Consider the following 21,810-nt stretch of genomic DNA (forward strand, 5'->3'; position numbering starts at 1 on the left):
TTTTAAATAACTTCTGGGGGAAAAAGGAAACAAAAAAAAATGAAAAGAAACAGTGCCTGTTTGAATTTTTTAAAGAGTTCATGAAAGGGGACCTCAGAGCACAGGGTTACAGACAGCATGGGGTCATGGCACTTAGAAGATCAAAGTCCACAAATCCTTTCTCTCTTGAATTAAGGTGCACTGCTTTACTTATTCTCAAAGTCAGCATTGATGAATAAGTAAGAACTTGAAAACTTATAAAACTACAATACATGCTACCTATCCTCTATTACACAGGGAGAATGAAGACAATAGATCTCAAATTAACAGATCTGCTAGCACAGACTGCCACATTTGCGATGTTATTGAACATTAATTAAACACTGTATCTGACTAAAAACCTTTTTCTGCTTTGGGGTGCAGCAGTGCTCCAGCCCTGCCATGGCTGGTACATAAAGACTTTTGATCCTGCTATGTTTTCAAAGAATGCATGACATGAACTTTCACAATTCTACCCTCAGCTTACCTTCAGAAAGGAAGAAAAAAAAAAAAACCACAAAAAAAGAAAAGAAGCATATAACAAAATGTTTCTGTTAAAATTAAATTGAGATTGGACCGAAAAAGAATTTTTTTACCAAAATATTTGAACTGACTTTTAATAGGGCTTCAACTGATACAAGCCTTTCAAAAAAAGGCTTCTTTTTTCTTCTAGTTTCCCAGAGACTAATTAATATCACTTTAATATTATTTATTTCATAAACTAAATGTAATTAATCAAACACTATGCTGAAAATAAAGACAAATAAACAGAAGTGTGAAAGCATTTTTAAGAAATGTGTCATACAGCCTGCATCTACTTTCCATCACAACATTGGAGCAGGCTGGTTGGCCCCACTGCCCCTCTGGTCCTAACACTCCCCTTGAGCCAGCACAGGGAATCAGACCAGTTGTAAACAAACACAAACCAACAAAAGAGAAATTTGCTTTCAAGCAGACCGGTGTGGTTGAGCTGAAGTCATGGTTGTGAAACAGAAGAGTACCAAGATGGGGACAGCAGAAAAGAAAAATTTTGTGAGCACCAATGCATCTTCTCATCCTGTCTCATCTGAACTAGCCCTCATCTTTCCTGCAGTGTAACAGTCAAATTTCATGCCTGCCACATCATGTTTCTGGTTATTTCTCTCTCTTATGGTGTCTGTTTAAGTTGACAACATGGCAGCGTTAACTCAAATTCACCTTATGAACACAGCAATCCAGTGCTGCATTCACGGAACAGTGATTCCTGCTCATGTGCTGCATTGGTTATTACTCAGCTCCTGATTTCCTTCATATACTTTGGCATAATTCATGTTTCCTTTTCTTCAAAGGGAAGATAACCTATTAGTTCTTAAAGTCAGTCTATTTGTTCTTCTCTTTTAAAATGCTGTGACCCCATCAGCTCTCTCACTGCTCTGGAACCTCTTTACAAGTACCACAGATCTGTATTTTCGTCCATGCAAGTGTCCTTGTGGCCTGCCTGTCAGAGCCAGAGCTTTGAAGATTCTGGTTCATCGAGACACTCTGACCTGGTCTTACAGGCTTTTTTACTTTATATTGATGACTTTCACATGAACACAACTGATCTTTCTAACACAAAGTCATTAAAAATTGGCACCATGTAACCCAAACTTCTTGATTTTATCTTTCACGATAACATTTCACCTTTTAATTTGGTATTCTGTATTTTAAGTGCACTTACAGAAAGATTTCTTTAAGTTTGATGCTTATTTCAGTCTCATTTTATTTTCTATTTTTTTTCCTACAGATTCATGTTGCTCTTTCTTCATTCTTAGCAATTTAAACCACTTTCCATTTCCTACCTCTACACACAGTTTTTCTGCTTGAGTCTGTAAGAATTTTATAGTTCAGCCAAATTAGTCTTGCCACATTTCCTAACTTGCCTCTGCCATGAGACAGTTTGCAGCTGTGTTCTTATTAGGGTTTCTTTAGAAGAAATTTCAAACCCTTACAGTATGCTTGATAAAAAGAAATATCCCAGTAAGGATATCCTCACAGAAAAAAACTACCCAATCCTTTTTTCAGAACTGCTTTCAGTACTGGTTGTTTGGTATATTATCATGCAGCAACATTTTGCTGCGTAATTTTAAAACCAGGCAAGATGGCTATTCTGTCATTTTTTTTTTTCTACTAAAAGCAACTCCCCCTCAGTTCTAATAAATAATGCTTTCCCCAATCTTAAAAATAAGTGTAAGACTTCATTCTAATTTTAAAAGCAATAATCAGTACTTCATACTGAGTATCCTAAATGCTAGTTTAAAGATGAATCTAAGCAGCAGAAAGACTCCAGCTGGCCTCCTGGAACAGGTAGTTTATTTCCCTTTCACTTCTAAATCACTGGTTATGTACTGTTGTAAATAATTGAGCCTACAATTCTGAGTACTGAGAAAGAAGAAATGAACCCTTCACTTTTTTTTTCTCCCCATTCTGATGCCTGATTTAAGAATGTGCTTAAATTCCCAGTCACTGGGCTTTAAATTCATATTTAAACATTCCTACTAATTCTCTCAACAGTACCACACATCTTTAACCTCACTTCATACTTTGTGATTGGGAAGACTGAAGAGAGGATTTTCTGACTGAAAGTCAATGCACATTTCACAGAAAGAATATGGTTTGAAATATGACTTTATCTTTCTAAATTATTCAAAACTTAACAATCAGAGTTGAAACTATACAACTTAAAGAAAGGGTGTTTTGGTTTTTTGCAGTGGAAAGAACTGGCAAAAAGCACAAAGAAGAAAAAATACTGCTATTGCAAAGGCATGGCTTCCACCCCCAGTGATGTTTCTAGTAGCTATAATGCCACTCCCAGCAAAAGGGAGAGCAAAAACACTGACATGCAACCCATATTCTTTGGGGGGAGAATTATTCATGTAAGATTTTGAAGTCATAGTTGAAGGCACTTGATGAGTATACGTTTAGACACAAAGAAATCTTTAAAATACTTTATCTATAGTATACCTCTGCTTTTCCCTTTTAATTGGCTATATTTACAAAACTAAGAGAAGCAAGATTGTTTTTATAAACCTAAGACCTAAGCTGTGATGTGTGATACACAAAACTCTGGCAAGTAATTCAAACATGGATCTGTTACCCTGGTGCAAATCTGTCATCATTCCTTTTAAGTCCAGAGAATCACTAGGATTAGCAGCAGTACAAGTGTGAAATTTGGCTGAATAACTTCAGCAGGAGGAGCTCTGTGTAGAAGCAGCAGCTACCAGGTCAGACATTATAGCGAACCTTTCCCAGTGCAAAGCAATAGCAAGACAAGGTACCAAAGTATTTGTTATCAGTTTTGTGCAGTCAGTTTGATACTACACCCACAGAAACTGCTACATGCTCTTTGCTCACTAATAGTTCTTAAACTGCTGCACAGAGGAACCCAGTGAGGACATGAAAACCTGCCAACACTGACTGGAAAGAGGTGAACAACTGACATTCCACAGAGCAGCACTTGTAGGAGGAACCCAGCAAGGGAGTCATGCAGAATGGCTTGGAGATGCGGGGAGGGCATCACAGCTCACCCACTCCTCTATCTATTACCACATCTATTGGACTCTCCCTCCATTTCTGTGCAGATGTCTGAATTATAACATCCTACATAAATATCTGCTACAGTAGCATGCTAAATCTGCAAGAGAAGGTTGCAAAGAGAGGGATGAAACACTGGCTCCTTAGTTAAGGTCAAGGCTGGTATGTTTCTGTGGATACACCAGAAATAGTTTCACAGTTCATCACACATTCCAGAATGGGTTTAAAATATACCACGCATCTTCCCAATAGATACAGCCTTTCAGAGTAAAACCATACCCCAGAACACACTCAGTGCCATATAACCTACAGATTCTAACCAAGGTCCCTAATTCAGGAGCTGGAATTCCTTAAGCAGTTGATTAAGTTTTGCAGTTGCAGTTCAATCACCTACAGAAGGAGCCCACATTTTTTTAACACAGTCACCTCCAAGAAAAGCATAAGTGATCTCCCTCCACCTCCACTGGTAGTACCTACACCCTTGTAATTTCTGTGTCCTTCTTCCAGAATTTTCAAAACAGTTCTGTGGAACTATTTGATCTGAGTCTGGGTGAAATTCCTCAATTACTATAGTGTATGTCTGTCAGCAGAAAGAAGCATTAACTTGCTTTTATGCCCTTTGACCAGGAAAATGCATGATGACCCTAGTTGGTTCCAAAGAAAAAGATTCTTTTGAAAATTGACATTTGAAAAAGTGTAGTCAGAGTGGAAGAATAAGTCTATTTGTCAATAGGATAATGTTTAGATTTATGAGAAAAATATAAGTTACTCTAAATATACCTCAAAGATGCCAATATGCACCAAGTTTTGGTGGTTCGGGGTTTTGTTTTCTTTGTTTTTTTTTTTTTTAATTTAAGTTCCATTTCACCATCTTTTCAAAGACAGCTTTTTATCTTACAGTTTTCTGCCAACACAGAAATTCAGCCTGCTACAACACCTTTTCCCTGGGACATGAAATTCAAATATCTTCTATTAAACACTTTTGAAAGTTACACCAAAAAAAAAAAAAAAAGTCATGCAAAGTGAAATTTAATCATCAGATATGTTTTCTATTATAAAAGAACAGAAATATATGCCACATATTTTAAGTGCTTATGGAATACACATTTGAATTACGGTATACACATGAATTGAGTACCATGACAGATGCCTCAATTGGGGAAAAAAAAAAGACAGGTATGTCCTTAGACAATGCCGGAGCCAGAATGCAAAACAGCCATAAACATTTTCTTTTTTCCCCCAGATTTAACAGCACTGTCTGCAACAAAGGACTTCAGAAGAGCAATCATTCAACATGAAAAGAAGAGGAAATATGTCTCCATATTCTCCAAAAACAGTCATCCTGTAACATGAGTGCTCACCTGCAGCAAAGTATTTAATTCTTGGGATCCATGATGAAGGATAAGAAAAATTAACTTAAAATGGGAGTAAGAAGGAATTGTAAGAGCAACTGGATTCCAGTGTGGCAAGCATTAGAAAACTTCTGCTAACATTGAGATTTCAAACTTTGGTGCCTACAAGAACAGCAGTTTGAACATGATGAGCATTGCCCAGTACTTCTATTTCTGTACATACATGTTCAAATATAACACTGGAGAAAATCTGCAAATCAATCTAAAACCACCCTTCATATGTTAGGCTAGGCATAGATTAATAAATCACTCTATCTGGCAGTGGTGCAGAGTTAGACAAAAAACTATAGAAAATAAAAATATCTGGACATTTAGTCTGAAAGATCTTTAGTGCCCTTGGTCATGCAGTGAGAAATAATAAAAAAAAAAGGTATAAATAGTAAAAACGCTTGATGTGCTTCCAAATAATACTTGAGTTGAAAGAGCAAGGGATTGACCTGCCAGAGTAGCAATTAAGGTGAAGGAAGAAAAAGCCTAATAGCAGCCTAATAACCTAGCCACAGCATGAAGGACAAAACTCAAACTATCCATGTATCCTTTACATGAAGGAAAGGCTCACAAGTCCATCTCTGATAAAGCTTATTGTGCTGAGCAGCAGGTACCTTTTAACTGGAAAAGCATTTACAAATTGAAAAGAGACTGAGGCAAAGCAAGCTCTGGGAAGTCTAGAAAACACAAAAAGTTAAATATGGACACCCTTGGAACAATACACGACAGATGTAGAGGCTAGAGGGGGTACAGGTATTTAAAAGACTTCTGAGGTGAAGAATTCTGAAAGGTTTTGGAGAATAGAGAGAATTGAAATAAAGACATGTGAGAAAAACAGGTCTGAATATCATGGAAAGCTTCTTGACACCAAGATTATTCTGAGAGATATTTAATGTTCACGGTGGCAGCCTTTTTTAGCTGAACCAAAGTGCCGAAATAATCTCCTAAGAGATTTTGAGATTCTCAATAGCACATGCATTTGTATCAAGACTGAATAAAACAGTGCTGTAAGTACAAGAGAAGCAATTCCACATTGGCAAGGAGAGGATTAGATGACCAGCAATGGGTACTATGATTGTAGTTGTTAAAGACAATTTGCAATAAGGTATTGATAGTCAGTGCTAAACTTTTATTTTTGAAGTACAAGCATGGCCTTTCTTCATTTCAAGGATACTATGTCTTTCAGAAAGTTTTATCATGAGTTTTGATCAAGAGATCAAGAAAACAAAATATAACAGAAGCAAACAAAACCACAAGCGTATGTTACCAGCTAACATTAATGATAACCCCAATGCAATGTATTTTATTGGCTCCATTTTACAGGAAAAAAGAGGGTCCTTCCCCCACAGAGTTGTCAAAAGCTTAACACTGTAACACAGAAATATAAAGAAATAGCTCTGTATTTCTCTGTATAGAGCAGTAAAATGCTTTAGCTTAAGAAACAAGAACTCTTATTTCTGTTTCAAATTTGCATTTTTATTTTCTGATGGTACTTGCAGTCTATTTTACTTGAAGTGCAGAAGAAAATATAAACACTAACAGAGTCACTCTGGAATTATGTACTTATTCCTGTGGAGAAGTAAAGCAGGAAAACGTCTACACTTCTGTCAAATCTGGTTTGTTGACAATTGAACAGTTTAGTAGTTCTCAGTACAGGAGCAGTTGCAAATCCTGGGAAAAGAAGGTTGCTAAGAGTCCCTCTCACTCTGCAAGTGGAATTTTCCACTTTATATAAATACTATTTTTGTCAAAGCAATTTGTACAGAGTCATGCTACCACTGCACATGAAATGGAAAGTTCCACAGCTGTAATGAAAATGGGAGCTTTATGTCATGGAACACTTTTATTTTCATATGAAGGACAAACATGCATCATAGTCAAAAGCAGCATTGCTTATCTTTGCAGTAAATACAAGATTTACAGTTTTATTCCTAAATATCAGTTGGATCTGATTTTAAATGCTAATTTTCCATAATGCATTCCTAGCAAAAGTTCATGATAAAACACCCTGAGCACAGCTGCTAGTTGCCATGTCCCTTACATCTACTGTAACAATTAGCTTGCATGCAAATGTGCACTGAATCAGCAAAAAGCAGAAAGCTTTCATTTAGGGACATTAGGATTTGTGCAAGTGGCAACAAAGCAAGATATCTACCAAAGAATTTATATTTACTCTTTCTAGAGTGATGGCAACTTTCAGCTATCATTACTACATATATCAAAGGATTTTGATTAAAATCTGATCATTGAGTCATGGAAAGTAAGGCTAGACAATCTCAAGTCATCCAATCCATCTAGATGAAATAAACCAAGAATTCTACCTTAAATCTACAATGTCAGTCAAACACCACGTTATTTGAAAATCACTTTACTATAAATAGCACTCAGAACAGTGGGGAAAAGAAATTCAGGTAAGTGAAAAGCTGGCAGGAGAAGAGGAAAAAAAAAAGAGTGCTACTGGCTACATGGAATTTTGTCTATTTTCTATACATGTGTGTATCTCAAAAAAAAAAAATCGTATCTTTTAACAGATCTATTGACGAGAAGCTACAAAAATCCCTAATACATGACACATTTAAAGGAATGGACCAGTAGATTATGTGATATTTGCAGAATAAATAGAAAATAATGACAAGTGTCAGGATCTTGCTCATAGTCTGGAACTTTAATTACTTAAAAGAAAATACAGAGGAAAATAATTAGAAAGATCATAGCTGTTAATTATGCAGAATAATTGATGGAATTATAACAATTGCTTAGGCATTTCAAGGTTCATCCTTCAGTAGCAACTACCTGTTGAAAGAACTGTTCTGTCTAATACTGGTAAGAGCAATATAGACATATCAACCACCTTTTCCTGAAGGCCTGCAATCCCACTGCTCCATGTTTTACTCATGCTGGAAAAGCTATACTTATGAAAGTATAAATATGTATTTGGCTTGCAAAGAAAATTGTCACTGGTGATAAATCACAGCCAAAAAATACTATATGCAACTTTCAGTTTTCAGAAGAGTTTATAGGGCTGGACTTAAGGACAGTAATAGCTCTGCTTGTAGATTGAACAACTTTGAGAACTAGTGAGATTTAACACATACAACATGTCAAAAGAGAAATGCTCCCCAAAAGATTCAAGCAAAGGGAAGAGGACTAAAATGGGATATAAAATGGGAGATACAATTTCACTGATCGAGTCAGCAGATTTGATTTCACAGAACTGAGCCTGTGTGGATACTGACTTAAGCAAGCACTGCTCAGTTTGAGGCCAGGCCAAGGTTACCTGGTGGCCTTCAGTTCCTATGACAGACATACATTTGGCACCTTTACATACACAGCTGTCCTTCTCAGGAGAGCACACAGGTACAGAGAAACCTTCAGTACCTGCATTACAACCACTGTGCTAAAAGGACCCTGTCAGTCTCAAGAGCTGCTGTTATCCTGTCTCTCATAAAAAAAACGTTCATTTCATTAAGTGCCCTTGCAACTACAAACCCCCACTTCCAGGGACCCATATCAATGAATCTCATCAAGAACGTTTGCCCAAACTTATTTCACTCTTAAATAGATTCCCACCATCCTCTCATCTTGTACTACTTTACAGAATGTATGAGAAAAATGAATGAGTAGGTTAAAAGTAAAAATTACCAAAATCAAGACACTTGTGAATTTCTCTGCAGTGCCTTTCAGCTGAGAGGCAAGCACAAGTTTTCTTAGTTGCTGACATCACAGTGATGTGCTGACAGCAGAACTGGTAGAATATGCAGGGTGCCTTACTATTCCCCATGTCACTGGCACCTCTCCTCAGCACCACGTGCCCACAGTTGGTAGCTCTTGCAGCAAAGCAGGAGACCTTGCCTTGAGGGTCCCCACCCTCCCATGGTGGCCTGCTGTCCTGAGAGCCTGCTCCTGTAAACTATTCCACTTTTCATCACTGCAGCTTCACACAAAGCTCAAACCATGATCTGGAAGAGATCCCTTGAAGAGAGCCACGTCAGTGCTGACTACAAAGACAACTTTCTTAAGTGGTCCATGTTTTGAAAGATACGCATTTGTATAAACTTAAAAAAAATATAGGAGAAAATAAGACAAAAATTTCATTAGTTCATTCAAACTAATACTGGACTTTTCACAAGCCCGTTAGGGAGCTGTTAACACCAAGTAATAAATAGCTTGTAACAATGCTCTCCTTTGAAATGTTCCAATGTTAACCAAACAGTGGCTGCATTGCTCCCTTAAGCTGATCTGGTCTCAAACTGCACAGCAGCAGAAGCTGTAAGCAAAAAAAAAAAAAAAAATAAATACTGTAAGATCTCAGCTTAAGTTTTGTCACACAACATGTTGACATATGAAAGGTTGACGATGATCTAAATTGGAATTTCAGTTTCATTAAGAGTGTTAAGGAAGTCTAAATAACTGGGAACTTAAAAAACTATTATTTTATTTGTATTAAATGCATGCTTTGGGTTTATCTATGCACTTTGAAAACCAAAAGACTTCTCAGAAAGCTTTTGTATCTGAAACAATTGAAAACAAATAAGGAAATCAAACTTTCAGCAAGAGTTGGATGTGTTTCATGGTGCAAGCAGGCTAAACTCTTAGAATACAACAGATTAAATAAAATACACTAATATGTTCATTTAAGAAGGGCACAAGCAGGTGTAAGTGGAGCTATAGGTAACCAAGAACCACATGAGTATCTTTCCAGTTCTCTGAAGTCTAAAAGAGACATCAGATGATATCCTGTGCTGTTGTCAGTGAATGAAGTGGTTCTGCTTGTCTGCATTAAAATAGGGTTTGTTTGATGCTGCCAAGTAAGCTCTTGAAAACAACTGGTTGCACTTTCCATCCTCCATCTTTCTCATAGAGGAGAAAAGCCTTCTTTGATACCAGGCAGTTCCAACAATGGGGAATCCCACATTCAGTAAATGAGGTGAGACTTCTACTAAATACAGAGCACTAACATGATACTTTAACTGGAGAAAGTGGCACTCAAATTCAGCTAATTCAAGATTCCAAAAGGTGTCTTGGTACACACTCCACTGACAGCATGCATACATACATATTAAGAGGCAGAATTCCCACCGTACATCCAGCACCAGCAGTTCATATAGATTTGTCAAATAGCAGACAAAAATTACTTAAAATAATAGAGTTTTATTTTCATTAGCACACCCATCACTACTTTTTCTTAAGAATGGATTTCCTTATTTAGCATGTCTCTACATAAAAACTACTATAATTCCTATTCTCCCTGCTTTAACATCAATCATCCTTTTTTAAAATTTTTCTCTCATAGTTGGTTTCCAGCACCAGTCTCAGCAGTGTTCAGTCTGACTTTCTCATGGCTTTTCCCCATGAATTATTTTCAATTTCACATGTCAGTAAAATTTCCAAATCCCTGACACCATGACATTAAGATCAAAAACTGATGATAATTCCACCCCAACCCCTTTTTATTTTATTATTTTTAAGAAAAGCATTCCTTTTTCTTTTTTAACATACTTCCTTTTTCAGATCAACACTGAAGTTAGATGAGACCTTTAACTTTTATCCCTTTTAGGAACTGACCCCACTTTTCCAAAGGAGCTGTTGTTCTCTGTTCCATCAAGAAACTAAGAAAGCTTGAGCTGCTCTCCAGGTGGCATAAATTGTACATACAAGGCTCTTCACTTTTCATGCAATTTGTTCCATTAGTGAAGGTAAACCACAGTTTTGAATTTTAAAGCAGGACCTCATGTATAATTTATAAAAACTGCCAATTGCATCAACCTTACTTTTCTGGTGTATTTTCTGCTTCAAAATGTCCCATGCTGTTAATAGTTCAGCCATAGGCGCAGTATCAATTACTGGCCGTGACCCTGTGTTGGCATCCATTTTGTTGCTATCAACAATCACTTGAATGTTACAGATTTCTGGCTGACAACATCACCTACTGCTTTGTTGTTACACTTAAAGTTGCCATAGAGACAAAAGAACAGCTGAATAGCAATCTTAATGCCTGTAGAAATGGTTATTCCTTAGTAATAGGATGCTACTTGCCAGTACGGAGCCTCAGGTTCTAATAGAAGTTATTCTCAATAGTAAGTTTTGAGTCAGAGCCTTGCTCAAAAAAAAAAAAAAAAAAAAAAAAAAAAAAAGGCAGACAAAAGAGCCTTGTGTTTCCTCCTGCCCACTGTAGTTTTGTGGGTAATGAAGAGGCAAAGGAGACTGTCTCCCTGCTGTGGCACGAGAGATGAACACAGCAGAAGTTGACTCCAGTCCCATATCCTGAAGGATAAAACAGTAACTGCACAAAGTGTAGTGTAGACTCTTACCTTATTCTCTCTTCTTATGTATGTATTTTCTCTTCTTATGTCTCAAAATGGGTGGGAATAAGGAAGTTTCATGCTTCATCTTCCTGACAAGTAAAGTGCTTCACCACCTCATGCAAAGTGCTGCTTCAATCCAGAGAAACACAACACAACCTAGGAAAAAAAATCAAGGATCCCCTCCTTGAATTTTTTCCTCTAGCCACACAGATCTGCTTTCTCTCCAGTACAGCCCTTCCTCTACAGACTATGTGCAGAAGCTCAGACTAACAGCTGAATCCCACTCCTCTCTGCTCATAACCCATTAACTCATATTACAGTATAACTTTCAACTGATGGGAATTGAAGGCACTCAGCCCTGGGATACTTTGCACCATTCAGATTCCAGTCCTAGGTTTTGAAATCCTTCCATCTCCCCACAGCTCCTGCTCCTGAGAGGACAGAATGCATGGGATCAGAGCAAGTATTACCTTTTCTATTGTAAATCCTGTTGTTGAGGAATCAGAGAATTTCTGAAGATAATTATAAACAGCAGATTATCCCTGGTTTGGTACAAACAAAATGCAGCAAGTCAGAACCTTGTCCTGCAAAGCCATCCCACAGACAAAGCAAGCAGCTGTCAGGGACAGCTGAAAGAGTATTTTCCTATACAAGGGCCTTCCCCTCACTCTCAACTTGACACCACTGCCCTGCTCCCAACACCTCAGTGGCAGTGTGAACTCAAAACCTATTCCCAGGGTTTGCTGCCTGATCCTCCCCAGCAGCAGGAGCAGCTTTAGCCCCTCAATTTCCTGCCCCATGAGCAGACCCTGACTTGTCTGTTCCCACGAGGTTCAAGATAATACAGTCAGGAGGAATATTCTAGCAAGTAGTGGGGGATAATACAGAAGAGAAGGAGGAAAACTGAGATCCAAGTGATTCTTCCTCCTCCTCACCAGGCCTCTCTGCTGAAAGACTCCTGCATGCCCTTTCCCAGTCACTGAATTTTCTCGCCCCCTGCCTCTGCTTCCCACAGCCCTGACATCCCACACTTGAGGCTCCTTTCACCTCTACCGTGGCCTCTTGCGAACCCTCAGCTTTCAACAACCTGGCCTCTGTGCCAAAATACATTTTGTTGACACTTCAGAAAGAACACTTCACACTGACAATCATGAGCTTTTGCTCACATTGGACAAAATCTGCTTTTATTAAGAAGCCTTGAATTGACTTTGGAGCTCACACAGGAGTATAAATATTAAATGTTAATATATGAAAGGGCAGGCAGGCTGTAACAGTGGAGGTCTGTTCCTCCAGCTTGGGAGTTTCCAGCTGAGTGAGAACATTCTAATGATAAACTGAAATTAAACATACAAATTGAGTCTAGTTTAACGAATTCTCTGATCTATAGCAGAGGTGCTTAATGTGGAAATAAAATTCTTAAAACCACTACTTTTTGGTTCTTTTGAGCAAATAATTTCCTATCAGTTGAGGGAGAAGAAGATACAATTCTGCATCTCAAACATCACTGATCTAGGGCCTAAGGGACATGATGCGAACAATCACAACAACAAACAAAAGGAGTGGGATTAAAAAAAGGAACTTAATCAAAAAGAGGGCAAGACAATATTTTAAATAAGCTCCTTGCCCACTCTCAGGAGTTTCATTAGTCCAACCTCAGCTTTGCCTCAGCACTTCCTGCTCTAGGCTTATTCAGTCACACAGAGATTGCACAGTTTAGACAAGTCACCTGGGCAGATGCCCAGCAAGACAAGAGCTCATTTCAAAAAGAGAAAGTGCTCTCCTCTCATGAAGGAGAGAGGCAGCAGCCCCCTGTGATAGGGATGCCCGACAGCAGCACACAATGCACCCACTGAAGAGCATCCATCAGGGGCAGCAGGAGGCTTAGACAGGGGCACCACCCCACCCACACAGCAGCAACTCCCACGTTCTGAGTCTGAGCCAACACACAGCTCCAGCTACAGACAGAAAAATGCACATCACTGCTGACAGATTGCTAAGTCCAATTCCACACCTCTCTGAAAGGGAGAAGTGAAGGGAAAAGACAAATCTTAATAGTAATGATAATAATCACAGAATTAACTAGGTTGGAAAAAAACCTTTGAGATCATTAAGTCCAACCTATGACCAAACACCACCTTGTCAACTAGACCATGGCAGTAAGAGCCACATGCAGTCTTTTCTTAAACATCTCCAGGGAAGGTGACTCCACTACCTCCCATGATGATGAAAATAATAATAATAAACCACAATGACATTTCTGATCCTTATGCCCCCGCAGTCAAGCCTGAATGGAAGGGAAAGAAGTCCACACATCATGAAACGAGGTAAAACTCCAATGGAAAAGGAAACAAGTTAAGTGGCAGCCTCAGACTCAGTCCCAGTGGTATTTTTATCAAACATGTTTGGAATTGCTCTCACCTTGGGAGCAAAAAAAATCTTCCCTGAAATACACTTTAAAGAAATGTGTGATGGGACAGGAAACAAAAGGTTTCAATTTAAAGGGTTATGTGGAAAGACTATTTTATAGGGGAAAGACTTTTGGAAAAGATTGTTCAATGAAAAAAAATTCCAGATGGAACTCAAAAAGAAATAAAGCAAGAAACTGATAATGTCAAGGATAAGTTGCATTTGAAGATTAACATACATTCATAACATACAAGGCATGTGAAAGGGTGTGTATTTAAAACTTAGTAGCTATTCACACAAATCGTTGTGGGGTATACTCTACCAGCATCTATCTGAAGCATAGCTTAATTTATGTAGGGAAACCTGAGAAAAACCACACATATAACTTTTTCAGACAAAGTTTGAATCTATCTTTCACATGATTGAAATGACTATAAACTCTTGACTTGCAGTGCTACCAGCTTGCCTAGTATTTCAGCTCCTATATGTCTGTTTTAAATACCTTAAATAAAGAACAATCTGGATAAACTGGGGTGAAGGAGTAGGGCTCTCAGACTACACAAGTGCAGAGGGAGAACAAAATTTAAGACAAACAGTAAATAGAGGTCAAATACATAAGCTTTTAAAAGGTACCAAATCAAATAATGAAAACAAAAAACGATGCAGAAACTGGCAAACACACCCACAGATCATCCAACAACTTCTAGCAACAACCACTAAAAGCAGAGATTTAACTGCTGTCTTGCTGTATTACCTAAGAAGTTCCTTGCTGGACTAGTCTGTGAGAAGGTGACTTCCTTGGTGGGAAGGCACAGATATGGGAAGACTTTCCCTCAAGAAGTCTGGTAGAGAGAAGCTGCAGTGCTGCTGGGAGCAAGGGGCCTGGGCAGAGCATGGAAAAGCTGCCACAGCCACCATGCAATGCCCTTGCAATAACTCAAATTAAGAAACCTTGCTGCCCTTCTACAAAGTCCATCTTTCATCTTTTTGATCCTTTTGGTGAGAACAATCATTCCAGATGCAATTTAATTGGAGTTTTTATATTTTCTCAGAGGTCAGTAGCAGATACATCATTATTGATGTTCATATTTCCTTAGGGAATTAATCCTTAGGGTATCATGGTTTTAAAATTTTGATGAAAGGCCTTAAAATTTCCCCTGGATTTGTATTCATAATTGACAGTATTACATAACTTTTAAGTACCAAATGACTCACAACTGGACACAAAATACTGACTTTGTAGAAACTTTGCTATGCTTCTTAATATTTCTTACACTTTCCTTGCTCTAAGGATCTAGCATTTCAGTTCCTGATGTCTGGATTTACGAGAAGCAATTCCTATCTTTCAAGTAGAAGCATTTCCTTTGTTTAATTTTAAAAAGCAAAGATAGTACTGAGATCCTAATTTTTGTTAGATTTGCATAACTACATCTCAAAGTACTGCTCAGACAGCTGTAACAGAAGGATTTCCCAAATCTTAAAACTAGCCCTCCAACTAGGAGCAAAAAAATCTATTGGTTTGCAGACTCAATGTTAAATGTATCTGGATGAATCTTTTCTATTTAGACCAAGTATTAGAAAGTTTTAATTTGTCTTTGGTGGTTAGTTTTTCTGTAATCAGCTCACCCTCCCAGCTCACAAAAGCTGCTCATTCCTTTTAACTCACAATGCTACTCAGATCCTAGTAATGTATCTTTGAAACATTGAGACTATCACTAGTTCTTAAGTAGCACACCACAGTATAGTAAGTCTTTAATATAACTGGAATCTTGTAAAAAGAAATGGGTTATTTAGCTGTTTTTGTTTGCTTGCTTGTTCCACTATTATTAAGCTGTAATAGGATCCCATCCCCTTCATTATTTGATACTATTTCTCAATGGCCAAACTTGAACAGTGACTCAAAAAGTAAAATGATAGTGCTCTTAATGTCCCAAGAGCAGACTGCTTAAACAGTAAAGTGATACCATTTACAGCTGCTAGAACTAAGCATTTGGCTTAAAGACCTCTCATGTAATGAAACGTGTTTCAAAGCACCACATACACACAGAGAATGCCACTAAAAGTAGCTCCAAGGCTACTGCACGCAGGGGAACAGCAACCCCCAAATGGCAGAATAACCAGTGTCACCTTTATGACACAACCAGTGACTAACTCCACTGCAGGGGAAGCATTGTTCAAAAGGTATCTGTGAGTTGACTTGAAATAGACAATTTTAAAATAAATATTTTAATGAGGTTATTAAGACTGTTCAGTGCAACCAGAGAACATCACTCCTACCTCTAACACCAGGATTAATGTAAAAGGAAATTACTATCTGAACCCCTCAGTGCACCACAAATGTTTGAGGCATAAATACTGTAAGCAGAGTGTCCCTTAGTTTGATACACTGTGGCTATAATAAGGAATGACGAGATGGAAGAAATGAATGGTATTTCAAAAGCTTAATATTGGGAAAACCAATATCCAAAGCAATCTATTCAATAAAGCAAAAGGAAAGTGACCCATGGGAAATGCAGGAAAACCAAATATCTTAGGACTTTTAAAGGAAGACCAGAAAGTAATGAAATTAGTGAGTGCAGCCTATTTTCATGCATTTCAATATCAGTTTCACTTGTATTTCAACTGTATTTTTAACATTAAAACCTATAAAATGTATTTAAAATGTGATAATTACCATAATTTTAAAATTTAAAGAGCACAGAGCCACAGAGTAATTATGTAGCCCCTCACACTGCTGATCTTGAAGTATATTCCTTACTATTGAGTATGCTCAGTGAAAAACTGATTAATTTTGTTCTACAGCTAGAGTTCTACTTAATCAGAAATGTACATGGCTCCCCATGGACTCCTTTGCACTCAAGATGCAAAACTAAAATTAAAATACCCCTCCTTTTAAGAATTTACTTATCTTTCATTTAAATTGGACAAAGACCAGATTTTGTGGATTGCTGATCCTATTTCTATTCTCACATATGCTCTTGTCCATTAGATTAATTCTGCTAGCCCCAGAGGACTTACACGAGTAAAAAATAAACACTGAGCAAGCCAGCCACGACACTTTAAGTTGACATGAACCCTGTGACAGTGTGACCTGCAGCACATTAAGCAGCTGATAGGCAGTGGGGATGGTGATCAGCCTTTTGTTTTAAAGCACGTCAGAAATACAACATACCGCTTCAGAGGCCAACTCCTCATTCCACTGCAGCAAGCAGCAAAGCTTCCAATAAAACCAGCATTACAAGATAAAGATTTAAAGGTAAAGGACAACATTCACAGGGAACCTTCTAAAACCTGGTCATTCAGCTTTATAGCTCAGCCCATACCATAAACTATAAAAAGAACAGGGACGAGACGTGGATACCCTACTCCCTCACCGGCCAGTATTCCCTACATCTTTTACTGACTGAGCAGCTACTCTTTCATTGCTGTCAAAATCACACAAGCATATACTTACTTTTTCAGTTAAACCACAGGATTGAGTCTGTCCTTATTCCTCAATCTTTTCAAAAGCTTTTAACATTTTGAATTACTCTCTTTTCACGTGCTTTCTTGTTTTGCTGTGCTACTACCTGTCACTTCAGGAAGTTGCTGCTAAGTTTTCAAAGACCATTTCAGAGCTACTTTTTGGACCTGTTATTGACATTTCTACCTCTTTAAGCTGTGCCACCACAACATGGTGACAGACTTTAATATACAGTATCTCAAATTACTGAAAAGCAGTTGTTAATATCAAAAAACTGATTCATTTTTGCACTGGAAATAGAACACATGAATCAACCTAATAGCAGGCCTAGAATTATTGACAAACACTATGAAGAAATAGCCACCTTTTCAGAATTCTTCAGATTTGGTATCTACCCTGAGGTAAACCTAAAAACCCTGAAGCTACAAAAAAAAAAAAAAAAAAAAGGCAAACCAACCCACGCCAAGGAATGTAGACAAAACCGTACTTTCCACATTCCTTTTTTAAAGTAATCACTGGATGTTGCTTTATAAATATATAACACTTTTTAAAGGAAAAGCTGATCTGTGGCTGACTTATGTGACAGCCTCTTGCTGTAACTATTGTATTCTGCCCCTTAGTTTCATGAAGGCCTCCTAATACATGGCAGCAAGAACTACTTTCCTAATAACACCGTAGGGCTGTATTCCTAAGTAATCTTAAGAAACATAAAACTAATTTATATCTCCAGAGTCTGCAATACTTATAGCTCTATTTCTAAATTTATATATTATATAAAAGGTTATGTGATAATTCAATTTATTACTTTATATTGAACAGAACTATAGAACTATGACAAGTTTCGCATTTTTGGGGGGCAGCGTTTTGTTTTGGAGTTTTACTTATATCAGCCTTTTCTCAATCAATAAAAATAGGCTATTCTACAGGCTTAGGACACCATTCCAAGCTGTTCTATTCTACGGGCTTAGGACACCACTCCAAGCTGTTAAGCAATGTAGTTGGTTTGTGTAATATGGTCAAAAGTATGGCTGAGTGATTTACTGAGCAAGAACAAGAAATACAGGACAAACTTGGGCATTCTTTTGCATTGGGCAAATGCCTTGACATTTAATAGTGCATGTATTGTTGTACAGTGACAAAGGAGAAGAGTTCAAAAAGCAGTTTTCTTTCCTCCATTCTGAAAGTCTCTCTTTTTATATGAGTACCACACAAGCACAGCCATACAAGCAGGGAGCTAAAAATGAAAGCGATGCAAAATGAAGTTCTATGTGGACATGAAGATCCAGGAAGGCCAACAGGTGGGTTTTGAAAATAACATACAGGAAGTACTCCATGTTAATCATGGTGAGATCTAGTGAGCTGCTTCATCCCTTGTGGATAACTGCACTTATCACTGTCGTACCAGTCCCTACCTCTTCAAATGAAGGAATCTGCTTTAACAGGGAACACTGGACATTGGTTTGGATTTATCCCTGAAGGGTGTATATAAAAGTTTTTTGGGGAACACTACCCTTTGAAACATGGAAGACTGAGGTACATTTCTCTTTGGTAATACCTGTTAATGAAATTACCTAATAAAACAGAGATTTCAACCACACAGACTTACAAAATCAAATTTGGTTTCATTGTATAAGCTGAACTTCACTGTCTGGTTTGTATTACTACAACAGGCAACACATTTAATTAGGAGGTTTGCACATGACGTTTTATTGCAAGACCACATTTCTCAGTAACTTATAACATGTCAGTCTATTAGCTGAAGTTTTCATTGCCTAATTCAAATTTCTGTTATTGCTTTAAATTTCAAGTCACTTCTGAGAAAAGCTATCATAAGTAACTTGAGTGCATGTAAGCTTGAACAAATTAAAACTGATAGATATTACCCAATTAAGATTATCTGATGCTGTCCACTGCAATGGATTCTTAGAATTTTGAGGGAATTTCTCATATTTTCACTGACTGTTGGTATATGAAAGAACCTAACCTTTGGTTTATTGACATACCTTCCGAAGTGCTGAAAATCATCTTTCCCTATCCTCACCTTTGCCTCAAGAAGAGATTTCAACAACCTCCCAGAAACTCTGACCAGCCTCTGAAAGGAGCATGCTACTTCTAAAGCTCACTCGATACCCACCACCTTCACACACCTGGTTGTACAACCACTGCAGCAGTGGAAAACACCACCAAGGTAAGAGAGGAAAATATCTACTCTGAAACCCAAAAAATTTAGCACAGCTGCAATATCCCAGATGCCTTCTCTCATTCCAATGGAGAGGCTTTTCCAAGGGCTTTGAGGACAGGCAGGTCTTTCAGTCAACTATTCTCTGTAGGTAGAACATGTGACCGGCAATTGTTCCTACCCACCGAACTTAGGGAAAAACAGTATTTTTCTGAGTTCTTGCAGGAAGGATACTGAAAACAAGAGGTACAAAGACATGTTTAGCTTCCTCTTATAAATTCCTGGGTTCAGCAACTGTTTGCTTGAATTGAAAATTGCTAACTTTTATTGTGAGATAATAATATTAGGCCTGTAGATCAGAGAATAACAAGAAATAAAAGTATACCATCCCCTGTCCTTTCTTGTCCCTTTCTGGTTTGCACTGAGGTCAGTGCGCTCTCCCCTTTACCTTCCCACCCACAGTGAGGACAGAATTCTCCCTAAAGGCACACAGGACAAACAAACATGACAGCGAAGAATTAGCGAAATATATAAGTTAATCATACATAAACAAACTCCTTTTTTCTGCAAAGCAAGCTGTATCAGGATCAGATTTTTCTTTAACTAATCTTCATTAGAGTCTCACCAAAACACTATCAAAAGACCTGATCAAAACCCCAGAAATTAAAGCAGGAGAAAACTCTGCCAAATATAACATACTAAAAAGCAAACCCTTGTTTTAACTGCACAGCTCCAAACCATGGCCAACAAGGTTCTGCAGAAGTCAAGCCAAACCCATCCCCAACCAAACCAGTCTAACTAAAAGAAAGTTGTTGTTCAGATAGATCCTACCTTCTTTTACCAGTTAAACCAACTTTTGTAGGAGAGAGTGCTGCTTGTCTCTGTGTTCTTTACTCTATTGATTGTTGTGTAAATATTAGGCTTCCTGCTTGTGGAGAAACTACTGCAAAGTTTCTTTCAGTTCTGTTTGCACATTTCAAACGTGTGCATGTTTTAGAACAAGGAAGTTTATGTAACATTCCTGAGAAAGTGCAGTACATCACGGCTCATTTTAATTCAGGTATGAACACATGACACAGATGAATTCACAAAACACTCCTTTCATCTGAAATTTAAGTAGTAACCCTTTTTCCCCTGAAGGTTTAAGCAGCTTTAAGTGATGAAACGATTATATTTTCCTGTTTCTTTAAAGCAGTACCGGATTGAAACAGCTTTGGATGAATCTTTCCTGAATTTATTCAAATATGAATACACCATCAACCATAAGGATATTTGAATAAGTAATTCCAAAAGATGTCAATGTTCTCTGCAGCCATAGAATATAATTTTGAAATTTGCTCAAAGCATTTTAGTATTACAGCACATACAAACATCTTCTCCTCAAGGGCCAAATTTTCAAGTACTGAACAAATCCAAATATTTGTTTGCAAAATCAAGAAATCTGTACATGCATCTGGGATATTTATCTACCTAAATGCAAACTTTTGACATAAATTTTATTTGCACAATGTTCACTACCAGTGCTGCATTACTGAAATTCTTGCTTACCTGTAAAGCTGGTATCATCTTTTCCTTTTTAAATTACTATCTTTTGGAGAGATCATTGGGAAAGTGAGGGCAGACTACTTCTGTACTTATGGATTATCCTTCTTTACTCAGATACCTCCCACAAGTTCAGAGTCCTGTTCAAACACCACCCTTCCAGGACCCTTTCTGCCCCCCACTGCTGCCTCTTGTGACTCAGTTCCTGTGCCTGCTTCCTCGAAAGTAGGGTCAAGATAGTGCTTGACTACCAGAATGGGTCAGACATCTTCCCTCATCTGCCAGCATTTGCACTGCTCAGCTCTTGCCAAAATTCGTATCTTATTTGGTGCACAAGTTTCCAAGTTTTATTGGGTTTCCCTTCTCAACAGATTCTCTCTCTTCGTGTAACAGAGCTGCATGTTCTGCATAAAGTAGTTTTGATGGGTTAAAGCCAGGATTTTTTTGGTTAGTTGGTTTGTTCATTTGTTGTTCATTGGGGTTTTCTTTTTGGTTTGTTTGTTTTTGTGGGGTTTTTTTCACTTTTTGAATAGACAGAATTTTCTCTTTTACTTTCATCCCAGTCCAACTGTCCCCAAAGGCTTGGTGCCAGTTTCTGGACTCTCACTTCTCTCTCTCAGCTGACAAACCATTTTTGGGCTTGCCAGCTGCTAGGCAAAGCTACAGACAGATGATGCCTGGCCAGCACAGACTGCCCATTGCCTATGCCTTGTCTCCCAGGAGACAGGAACAGCCCAAGATTTTTGGGCTGTCTGCACTGCCCAGCAGAGTGGCCCATTCTGTGGGCTCTCAGATAAGCCACACTGGGAAGCCAAAGATAAATGGGAATCTAGACATTACCATGATAATGGTAGCATAGGGAAACTGTGTCTAGGGATGTTTAACAAAGCATCTTGAGGCTGCATGGAAGATGCAGGTTGCTCCAATTTCAGACAGGATTAACAC

General features: G+C 38.0%; 1 protein-coding gene across 9 annotated transcripts in view; it reads right to left on the reverse strand.

The window, feature by feature from the left end:
* The window catches only part of ZNF385B (zinc finger protein 385B), a 165,598-nt gene that overhangs the window by 67,051 nt on the left and 76,737 nt on the right, over positions 1 to 21,810 (reverse strand). The window contains exon 1 of one of the 9 annotated variants that reach the window (XM_019290631.1): positions 20,155 to 20,194. The exons of 7 other annotated variants lie outside the window; for them this stretch is intronic. The gene's annotated coding sequence lies outside the window, so the exon portion shown is untranslated. Of the gene's footprint in view, positions 1 to 11,281; positions 11,432 to 20,154; positions 20,195 to 21,810 lie in introns of those variants that run through there. One more of the 9 variants, XM_019290630.1, reaches the window with a different exon arrangement.

The sequence above is a fragment of the Corvus cornix genome, chromosome 7 (assembly GCF_000738735.6).
Source record: "Corvus cornix cornix isolate S_Up_H32 chromosome 7, ASM73873v5, whole genome shotgun sequence".
Lineage (NCBI taxonomy): Eukaryota > Metazoa > Chordata > Aves > Passeriformes > Corvidae > Corvus > Corvus cornix.